The sequence below is a fragment of the Chelonoidis abingdonii genome, chromosome 6 (assembly GCF_003597395.2).
Source record: "Chelonoidis abingdonii isolate Lonesome George chromosome 6, CheloAbing_2.0, whole genome shotgun sequence".
NCBI lineage: Eukaryota > Metazoa > Chordata > Testudines > Testudinidae > Chelonoidis > Chelonoidis abingdonii.
The window spans coordinates 15,606,477-15,615,049 of NC_133774.1; positions in this window are offsets into that span (position 1 = coordinate 15,606,477).

Consider the following 8,573-nt stretch of genomic DNA (forward strand, 5'->3'; position numbering starts at 1 on the left):
TCGAGCACCTTCACAGCAATGCAGAGTGAGGTGGGAAGTAAATGTTACCCATTGGTGAGTGCATGTCACACATCCCCTCTTTATGTCCGATCTTCAAAAGTAGTGTGTTTATTGCAGCCCCAATCAGCAAGATGAGCTGCTATCACTTAAGCTACACTTTTCGCTCTGGAGGTCCCCGGTTCAATCCCTGGTGTGTTGGCCAAGATGGCAGCAGTCACATAAATAGGTCAGGAATGGGGCTGAGGGAAGCACGTTGTCCCGTGTATATCCCAGGGAATGTAATACAACCAGAGGTGGCAGGGATCCCCCTTTTGGGAAGGCCCCAGGGCAGGGGTGGGCAAACATTGGGGTTACAAAACTGTATGGAGGGCCAGGTAAGGAAGGCTGTGCCCCCAAACAGCCTGGCCCCCATCCCCTATCTGCCCCCTCCCACTTCCTGCCCCCCTCAGAACTCCTGACCCATCTACCACCACCACTCCTTGTTACCTAATTGCCCCCTCCTGAGACCCCACCCTGTATCCAACCCCCCTGCTCCCAGTCCCCTGACAGCCCCAACCCCTATTCACACCCCTGCCCCCTGGCAGGCCCCCTGGGATTCCCATGCCTATCCAACCCGCCCTGCTCCCGTCCCGACCACCCCCCCCCCCCAGACCTCCATCCCATCCAACCGCCCCCTGCTCCTGTCCACGATTGTTCCCAGGACCTTCTGCCCCTTATCCAATCCCTGCCCGCCGGCCAACTGTACCATGCCATCAGAGCCAGCACACCTGGATGTCCCGCACCAGCCGAGCTAGAATTCTCCGCTCTGCTCAGCAGAAGCTTGCAGCCCCGCCGCCTAGAGCACTGCCTGTGCAGCGGCGTAAGCTGCAGGGACAGCAGGGAGGGGTCAGGGTAGCCCTTCCAGCCAGGAGCTCCAGGCAGGACAGTCTTATCCGATGTGCCTGTGGGCCATAGTTTGCCCCTTTGCCCCAGGTCACAATTGGGTGCTCTTATAGGCAGAAAGGTGCTGGCTTTGAGAGACAGCCACCATTTTCTTCTGCGAGGGAGGGAGAATGCAGAGGAAATTCTGCCAAGGGACCTCATAAATGTCTTGTCCCTCCACAGTCACCTCATAAGGAGGATCTGCCCATTATTATTATTAAAGGACTCTGGCATGCTAAATCACCACTGACGGTGCAACGTTTTTATGCCCTCTTACATTAAGAGTTGTTTCATAATGTACGAGCAGAAGCAAAAGCTTGTTGAAATTTCCATGCATACACAGAGCAGTAGAATACTTCCAGCCTGGATGCATGTTCCTACTGTGATGGTGCTGCTCGTGGAGCCAGCTGAGGTCACTCCATCAGGTGTAACTGCAAACAAAACGGGCAGACAAATCCAACCTGTGTTATTCCACTACCCAATTTACCAAGCCAGCACAAAACAGCTTCTATAGTACCTTAACTGGTTACTTAGACGTTAAAACCACGCAGTTCCCTTAAAGTGCCCCAGCCGTCCACCTCCGTCCATACACACTGTCAAACTATGATGATGATTCCTGAAATCTTACTTTCATCATATAAAAGAAAAGGTTCTTCAATCCAAAGGATCACCACATACCCAGGTTCATATATACTTAGGGCTTGGCTACACTTACAGTTGCAGCGCTGGTGAGGGGGTTACAGCGCTGCAACTTACTCGCGTGTCGCACACTTACAAAGCTCAGCCAGCGCTGCAACTCCCTGGTGCAAGCGGCTGTACTCTGGTTTGCTACAGGTGTAGCGAATCCAGCACTGGTGAATGGCAGTGCTCTCATCAGGGTGTGACACTCACCAAGCGCTGTTATTGGCCTCCAGGGTATTAAGAGGTATCCCAGAATTCCTGTCTACAACAAACGGACAGGTACTCCCAGAGCTACCAAACACAGCTTCTCTTGCTCCAGCGAGCAGCCGAGCCGAGGCTTCGAATGTTCACAGACTGTTTGCTTGAGGAGATAACAGCACGGCGGGGGAGGGAGGCATCAGAGAAGCTGCTTATCTGTCTGAAGCCTTTTTACATTTAAGAGTGATTGAGAGAGGGGTGGGGAAATGCCAGAATTCAAGGCAGGAGCTCACAGTGTCTGCTCCAAATCCACTCTCTCTGTCTCCCTAGCTCCCTGTCACACTCACCACCCCCTCTTTTGAAAAGCACGTTGCAGCCACTTGAATGCTGATAGCTGCCACAATGCACCACTCCCAACACGCTGCAAATGCTGCAAATGTGGCCACACTGCAGCGCTGGTAGCTGTGAGTGTGGCACACCTGCAGCGCTGTTCCTACACAGCTGTACGACCACAGCTGTAACTCCACGCTGCACATTTCAGATATAGCCATACCCTTAGATCTTACCCACAATACACACTATAGCCAATTCTTATTAACTAAGCTAAAATTAGAAGAAAAGAGTGTTGGTTAAAGAATTAATACACATACAGACTTGAATTCAATTCTTGAGGTTCAAATACATAGTAGAGGTGAGCTAATAGTTGCCAAAAGTCCTTTTAGAAATAGTCCATAGGTTATAATCCAATGTCCTTATTCAGGGTGGCTGCAGTGAATGACTGGGATCTCAATCCTTATGGTTTAAGGTTTCCCCTCTTGAAACCCAAAGCAGATCTGAGATGAAGAGGATTGTGTCCCAGACTTCTTACATTTCCAGCAGCCTTTTGGCCTGAGAAAACAATAGGCTTAACTCCTCTCCAAACATCCTGGAAATTAGCACAGAGTATTTTATCCATTAAAGTTTAGATACAGGTTACCACAACCTTAAAAGAGACACAGACAATAATACTATTTCACTCAAGTATCATCTAAATGCTAATATTCCTTTTTTGATCTTTTGAATTAAATTATAGCAATAGACAAGACTTGTTGCTGGCATCCCAAGACCGGAGCACATCTACCCTTCTACTCTAACAATGCAGACTTGCATTTCAAAGCTCTATTCATTTACATATCTTGCTACAGTTCTTAAGGTTCACTCATGGGTCAGGTCAGTTGGTGAGGTGAGTTAATTAACTCTTTCTGGCTGTGTCACCTTTCAATGATGTTTTATATATACAATCACACATTTCTCACCTTCATATCATCACTACTACCAGCATTTCTTGGGGGAGGGAAGTTAGCACCAGTGCAGCACATCTATATGGGGTTGCACTGGAGGAGTCCACTTTGACAGCCCTACTTTTACACTAAAGAAAGTAGAATTTTCATGGGAGAGCACAGTGTGTCTCTCCCCTCAGGGACATGCTGCATCAGCTCTGTCAGTTAATGGCAACTACCCCTGCTCACAGGAGAGAAGGCCTAGAAACATCAAGGTACAGTACACAAAACAAACTCCTTGCAGTTACATGTTGTGACAAAGTTCCTCCTCTACCTTGGTGGTCCTGCACTTATTGGCAGATTTGCTCACCTCACTGATCTTCCCTCTAGTGGAACCACAGTCTGGGTCAACTCCTCCTGCTGTGTCTGACAGGAGTTGCAAGTTTGGGGGGAACCCAGGCCCACCCTCTACTCCAGGTTCCAGCCCAGGGCCTGTGGATCAAGCTGTCTATAGTGCTCCTGTAACAGCTGCATGTCAGCTACAACTCCCTGGGCTACTTCCCCATGGCCTCCTCCAAACACCTTCTTTATCCTCACCACAGGACCTTCCTCCTGGTGTCTGATAATGCTTGATTGTCTAATAATTCCTCAGTCCTCCAGTAGCACACCTCTCAGTCTCAGCTTCTTACTCCCAGCTCCTCCTCCACCTGACTGGAGTGAGCTCCTTTTTAAACGCAGGTGCCCTGATTAGCCTGCCTTGATTAGCTGCAGGTGTTCTAATCAAAGAAGCTATCTCCACTGCCTTCTAGAAAGATCTTAATTGGCCCCAGGTGCCTTGATTAACCTGGAGCAACTGCCATTTGGTTACCACGGTCCTAGGGATTTGTTTAGCCTGGGGCTAACATACCTGTTTCTCAGTACTTTACTGTAGCCATCTGGCCTTGCCCCATCACAACTGATACACCACATTCACCAGAAAAAGAGGTGAGTTTCTTCCCCCAGAGTCTTTATTGTCCATCCTTAAAACTCCATCCCATAGGTCCTATGGCTCTACCACAACAGAGGGGGACTAGAGACCAAATTACCTTCAGACCATTAATGTGTACCCAGACTGTAGCATCATTGGGAACCCTCCTTAGAACAGGACTTCTGAGCTCCTAACAGCCCAGGAGATGAGAGAAGTTCAGGAATTAAACCTGAGACACATTATTTAAGACAGTGTGCAATATGCCTTGTCAGTAGCCTGATGAAGATATCTGCTCCTCTATTATATGAATTCCAGAGGATGAGCAGCTGAATTATTAAAGTCTTTGGGGACTTTTGTCTGTAATTGTTTGTGTTCCTTTATTTACTCGTTGTTTGCTCCTGTGACTCTGATCCTGGGCATGTGAATGTTTTGCAATGATAAAAGAGTCCTCTATAGGCCAAGCAGACGGTAGCATTGGCCCTGTAGATCAGTGGTCTCCAAAGTGGGGTGCGAAAGAGGATTCTTGGGGGTGCACGGCAGGAGAGGAGTGCTTTTTTTTGCTTCAGCAGTTCAGGCGGGTTTTTTTTTTCTTCAGCAAAAATGGTAGAGCCAGCGTGGCAGGAGATGCGTGCTCAAACATTTTTTACTGATAGGGGTGTGCGATCAAAAAAGTTTGGAGACCACTGCTGTAGATCTGCGTGAGTCAGCAAGTCAGACTACATCTGGACACACTTTGATGTGCATTACTAACAACATAGTCACTCAGATACCATGGTTATGAGTACAGTGTAACTACATAGAATTCAGAGCACTAGCCCAGTGGGTATTTAAGGAAAATCATGATAAAATAATAGACGCTAGAGACAGGCAAGACCCACTGGACCAGATTTGCAGCCAGGCTTCCAGTTGGCCTCCACTTTTTGCAGGTGTCATCTTGTGCCATGATAATTTGTGATGATAAGTGATAGTAGTGAAGCATCTGTCTGATCTGCAGGCACAGAAGCACAGGCACAATAATTTACAGGCACAAAACTGAGGTAGGAGCAAGAATAACAGAGGACGCTTCTGCATGCTTGGCCCATTATGTTATCTCCAGTCAATACAGGCCTTTCCCCTCCAGGACACTGTCTGGTGCTTTATCTAGTTTTAAACTGTTCAGATTAAGGAGGCCTCCAACCACTCCCTTGTGGGGGGAATATTCCACTCTAATTGATTTGGTCAAAGTGAAGTTTTCCACATGGTGGCTTTCAATTTTCCTTTCCTTAGTTTCATCCCATCCCTCCAAATCCGATCTTCTCTGGCGTTGCCTGTTTGAATTGGCCCTTTGTTATTTTTGTCACTCTTGGAGGCGTCAAGCAGGTGAACTTGTCTGGCTTTTGACTGTGTCCACCCAGTAACAAAGCAGTTCAGACTCGCTTAGTCGCGTGCAGCCTGCCAAGCTGCCGAGTTTCCTTTTTTCAATCTGGCTCTGCTCTCCCACCTGGCCTGGCTTGCTGTTGCTAATCTCAGGTAAGTAGGTCTCCCAATCTCTAGAGCCCAGGGCATTCACAGCTGTCACATTCTTGTTATGGGAAGTTTGGGTCGTTCTCCTTTAATAAGAGCAGCTAATTTCAGACAGAACATTTGTGGGGCTAGTTGGGGGGAGAATTGCAGGGGATTTATTGCAGAGCTAGTTTAATGGATTGTGTCCATCTGCATGATGGCAGCAAAGGGGGAAGATCCCACAGTATAGCATGTGCAGCTAGTTCCTGAAGAAAGGCTGCAGTGCAAACAATTAATTTTAGTTATGCTTTTTTGTTCTTTTTCCTTTTTTGTGAAGCTTCCCTTTACCTTTTCTCTTTGGTCAGCCGCAGCGAAACAGTCTTCACCGCAGCATTGTCATCTGAATCCCTTGAACGTACCCAGTTCCTTTCCTTTTCTGACGGCCTCAGAGCGTCTGACAAACAAGTGAATAGCTCACCTCCCCTTGAAGGTAGGTGGCAAATACCCTTTTTACAGAGCGGGCAAACAGAGGCATCGAGAAACAAATGTCTTTGAATCTGTGGCTGAGCTGCAAAGAGGTCTACGCTATAGTGTGGGCAGAGACTCTGACACATGTTAGTGTCCAAACCACTCTTCTGTCTGCACTTAAAAGCCCTCTGAAAGGCAGCTGCGTCCTCTCAGAACATGGGCTTGAATGAACATGCCTGCCAAGGTATGGGGTGGGTATGAGGCAGCATACCAATGTAATGTGGATGTTCACAGGCCACCTTGGGCAGCACAGAGATGCTTGAGCAGGTATGTGGACCTGGCTACACTAAGCAGTGTAGCCATAGCCCAAGAGTTGTGGGCCTTGTCTTGAGTACGATTTGGAAGATGTTAGCTAACATGGGTCGCCTTTCTAGTGCAGATAATGCAGTGTGCCATTCTTGACTTTAGGCTGCTACCATGTGTTAGCTTCCACCTTCCAAATCCTAGTCTAGACAAGGCCTTAATCTCAGATGGCTTACTCTAATTCAGTCCTGCACAACATGCGGCCTGCGTGGGCTCATTGTGTGGCCCATGGGGGGTGAGTAGGCAAGCAGCGGGTGTGGGAGGGGGGCTGAAGAGGTGGGCGGGCAGTAGTGGGAGGTGAGGAGGCAAGTGGACGGGCAGTGGCAGGGGGGCAGTGAGCTGCAGCGGGCGGGGCGGAGGAGGTGGCGGTGGGCAGTGGCGGGGGCTGAGTAGGCAAGCCAGGGGTGGTGGGGCTGAGGAGGTGAGCAGTGGGCAGTGGCAGCAAATGGGCGAGCGGGCAGTGCGGGGGCTGACTAGGGCGAGCCAGGGGTGGGGGCTGAGGAGGCGAGTGGGCAGGCGGGTGGCAGGGGGTAGCAAGCCGGGGGAGGGGGGCTGAGGAGGTGAGTGAGGAGTCAGTGGCTGACCTGTTCTACTGATCTGGTCTGGCTGCCATCCCCTCTCCAAGGGTTGCAGCTGTCTGGAGGTGCTGCCTTCCATGCCTTCCTCAGTCACACCTCATTCATTCAACAGGGCAATCGATTACAAAGTGGGGGGAAGAGCTTATTCTACTTCTTGCAAAAAAAAATTTTTATTTTACCTTAATTATACTACCTTAGGGGCCTACTATAAGATATTACCAAGGTTCAATGTTTCAGTGGGGCTGCGCTGGGGAAGGAGGGTTTGTTTCCGTGGGGTGGGCGGGATGGGGGGAGGAGTATTTCAGGTGTGCTGGGCAGCAATGAGGGGGGGATGTGTTTGGGGAGGGCTTGGCGGCTCTGGGGGAGGGTCAGCAGGGCCGGAGGGGGTCGGCCCTCAGCTGTTTTCTTTGGAGTAATATGGCCCTCGCCGCTTTATGGGTTGTGCAGGCCTGCTCTAACTACTAGAAACATCAGCTTCCATTATAGTATAATGAAGGGATCTGTGGTACACTTTATTTGGAAGATGCTTTGACCCAGTGACCATGGCAGGGCACTGGGAATTAGGAGATCTGCATCTTATACCCAGCTGTGCCATTAACCAGCTTGGTTACGTTGGACAGGTCACTTCGCTGCTCTCTGCTTCAGTTTTTCCCTCTGTAAAATGGGGATAATGATACGGCCCTTTCTTTGTAAGATCTATGGATGAAAATCACTATATAACGGATAAGGGCTAGCGTCACAATGAAACTTATGTGTGGCGACCCTCAGCATCACCGTGAAGAAAATTACTGCGATTCAAAAAAGCCCAGTTTAGGCACCTAGGCTCCCTCTACAGTGCATGGGGAGAGATAGTTGCCTTAGAATGGGATTCACAAAAGCCAGCAGGCTAGCCAGTTCCTCACCTAAGCAGGAGCTGGGAGATGCCAACCTGAGAGGGATGTCTTTCTGAGACAGACACCGAGGTGCAGACTGGTGTCCCCTCTGCTTGGGATTCTCAGATGCAAACCCACTCTTGATGTTGGGCACATTTACCATCACCACCCATGGTGGTGGTCATGCCTCCTAACTTCTGATGGGAAGAGTACTCATCTGGGAGGCAGAATTTGAACTGGGATCTGCCACCTCTCAGGTGAATTCGCTAGCCACTGAACTATGGGATATGCTCCCTTGTTGAAGCTGTTCCACTGTGGCTAAATAATGAAAGAATCCTTGGTGTCAGAGAGAGACAGCAAATGAGTGACTGATATTCTAGCCTGGTGGTCCAAGCACTTACTGCGAAGATCCAGGATCCAGTTTCCCTGCTCCAATGAAGTTTAAAAGAATATTTATCCACATTGTGACAGCATCAATAGGAGAGAGTGAGGGAGCCCTATATTCAAGTAGCCCAGTGGTTAGTACACTCACCTGAAAAGTGGCATGTGCTAGTTCCAACCCCTGCTACTGCTCCTTGAGGTCTCCTGCATCTCCCGTGAGTACCCTAACTACTGGGCTAAAAGTATCAGAGGGGTAGCCGTGTTAGTCTGAATCTGTAAAAGCAGCAGAGAATCCTGTGGCACCTTACAGACTAACAGACGTTTTGGATCATGAGCTTTCGTGGGTGAATACCCACTTCGTCAGATGAATGTAGTGGAAATTTCCAGGGGGAGGTATATATAT